The sequence below is a fragment of the Triticum urartu genome, chromosome 3A, assembly GCF_056163025.1.
Source record: "Triticum urartu cultivar PI428250 chromosome 3A, HENAU_Tu73, whole genome shotgun sequence".
Classification (NCBI taxonomy): domain Eukaryota; kingdom Viridiplantae; phylum Streptophyta; class Magnoliopsida; order Poales; family Poaceae; genus Triticum; species Triticum urartu.
The window spans coordinates 597,067,265-597,070,267 of NC_141875.1; the positions used below are offsets into that span (position 1 = coordinate 597,067,265).

Consider the following 3,003-nt stretch of genomic DNA (forward strand, 5'->3'; position numbering starts at 1 on the left):
ATTCAACTAATGATGTGACCTCGTTAATCAAATAACAACTCATTGTTCATGGTTAGGAAACATAACCATCTTTGATTAACGAGCTAGTCAAGTAGAGGCATACTAGTGACACTCTGTTTGTCTATGTATTCACACATGTATTATGTTTCCGGTTAATACAATTCTAGCATGAATAATAAACATTTATCATGAAATAAGGAAATAAATAATAACTTTATTATTGCCTCTAGGGCATATTTCCTTGAATAATACCATAGTGTCATGTCGGCACCGACAATGAAACGGTGTGGACGGTGCTGTTAGAGACCTACTGTGCCACGGCTCATGATAACCTTGGCCTGCAAGTTAAACTCCCACCAAATAGATAGTTTCCTTATTACAGCCTCATGTATTTATACCAAACTCTGTAACTCTCTTGTACATTATATATATGAAGGGGCTGAACCGAGGCAGGCATCAAGCCGTCCAGTTTATCAATCGTACATGGTATCGAGCACTACGATCCTCTTCCTCTAGATCCTAGCCGCCGCATCTCCTTTACCCTAGCAATAGCAGCGGGCTTCCTTTCCCTCCACCATACCTTGCCGCTGCATCGCTCCAACACCCCAACCCCTCCCACCTCGCCATGGCGTCTGCTGATGAGCTCAAGAAACTTGAGGAAGAACTCAAGAACCGCGAGTCCCTCCTTCAGGCTCGTGAGGAAGAACTCCAGTGCCAAGCCGATGAACGGGGAAAGTCCGTCCTTCCTCCTGCTGCCTCTACGTATGCTTCCTCCATCAAGACGTTCGTCCCCATCACCCTCAACCTCCAGGACTCCAACTATGCCAAGTGGCGCGAGCTTTTCCTCGTTGCTCTCGGCCCACATTCTCTCTGAGAGCACCCCGTCGGACACCTCCTCCAATTCTGATTGGGGCCGCGACGACTTCACTATCCTCTCTTGGATATATGGCTCGATCTCTCTCGAGCTCTTCGGCGTCATCATGAAGCCCGGCTCCACGGCAAAGCAGATTTGGGATGCCATCGCCAACCTCTTCCGCGACAACAAGAAGAGTCGTGCACTAGCTCTCGACGCTGAATTTCAGAACACTTCTCAAGGGGACATGACGATCTCCGACTACTGTGCAAAGCTCAAGTCTGTCTCCGATGCTCTCGATGATGTTGGTCAGCCGGTCACCGACGAAACTCTCGTGCTCACCTTGCTCCGTGGACTCAACGAGCAGTACTCCCATCTACGCTCGTTCTTGCCGTTCCAAGTGTCGTTCCCGTCCTTCCTTCAGACTCGCTCCGCCCTCGTTCTTGAAGAAGCCCAGAAGAAAACCGACGCCAAGAATTCTGCCGCCACCGCCTTGTGGGCCAGCGGCAACAGCGTCCTTCCCAGCGCCGGTGGCGAACGTGCTCCACCTCCCAATGATGGGCACAACTTCTCCAATGATCGCCGCGGCTCCCCATCCTTCTCTGTTGGACGCGGGGGAAGCAACAACAACCGTGGCCACGGCCGGGGCGGCCGAGGCCGCCGTGACACCCCCTGGACGTACAACCCTTGGACTGGCCAGCCTACCCGCCTTCATCTCCAACAGCAACCATCATCATCACATCAACAACTCCAAGCATCTCCTCCAGCCTGGTCGCCTCGCCCTTGGCTCCCCTCTGCTCTGGGAGTCCTTGGCCCTCGACCCACCGCGCCCTCGCCCCAAGCCTATATGGCCTACGGTCATGGTCATGCGGCAGCACCTTCCGGCTACAACATGAGCAACCATGCAACACCTTACAACAACTTTAATCAGTAGCAGGTCGACCCGACTCTCATCACCGCACTCAACAACATGCAACTCCCCGGCAACCAAGAGTGGTACATGGACTCCGGCGCATCCTCCCACATGGCATCTAACCCTGGTATACTCTCCACTTACACCCCTTCTAATGCTCACACAATCACCGTTGGTAACGGTGCTTCTTTACCTATCTCTCATATTGGTTCCCACACTCTACCCTCTCGGTCTCGACCTCTCTATTTAAATCATGTCCTCATTGTTCCTCACATAATCAAAAATCTTCTCTCTGTTCGTCAACTCACAACTGATAATTATGTTTATATTGAGTTTGACCCTTGGGGTTTTTCTGTGAAGGCACTTCCTACTCGGACCGAGATTCTTCAATGCAATAGCTCCGGACCACTCTACTCCGTATGTCCACCACCACCACCCGAAGACCACATCATCACCGTCTCCCTCGACATCTGGCATCGTCGTTTGGGTCATCCTGGTTATCACACCATGAAGCATCTCCACCACCATCAAAATATTCCATCTTCTAGAGTTACACCATCTATATGTCATGCTTGTCAACTTGGACGTCACATTAGATTGCCCTTTTATCCTTCGACTTCATATACTGTTAAACCCTTTGCTTTACTACATTGTGATCTTTGGACATCTCCTATACCTAGCACTTCTGGTTATCTATATTATCTTGTGATAGTTGATGATTACACTCATTATTTTTGGACGTTTCCACTTTGAAAAAAATCAGATGTCTATGCCACGTTTCTTACTTTTCATGCCTATGCCCACACCCAGTTTGACCTACCCATTGTTGCCATCCAAAGTGACAATGGTCGCGAATTCGACAATACCAAGTTAGACTCTTTCTGTGCTTCCCAAGGTATCACCTTTCGATTTTCTTGTCCATGTACCTCTCAACAAAATGGCAAAGCCGAACGAGCAATTCGCACAACCAATAATGTCATCCGCACCCTTGAAATAACATGGGGTGCCCCCATGTTTGGTTTTGGTAATTGATGACAATCTCTATGGACTAATGGTTGCCTTGAGTTATATTTGAAGGTTTTATCCATAGGCTTTTCTTGGAGTACATGTGTTGGTTTCAAGGAGAGTTTGTATCGACCAAGGTGCTATTCAAGGAATTATCCAAAGATTGGTCATTTGAGAGTTGAGCTTATTGCAAGCGTGTCTTGAAGAAGAAGATTGTTTGATCATTCATGTT

At 48.7% G+C, this 3,003-nt stretch overlaps 1 pseudogene; it reads left to right on the plus strand.

Moving 5' to 3' along the window:
- Positions 1-625: 625 nt before the first annotated feature.
- On the plus strand, positions 626-2,164 carry LOC147980709 (uncharacterized; annotated as a pseudogene).
- The last annotated feature ends 839 nt before the right edge of the window (positions 2,165-3,003 follow it).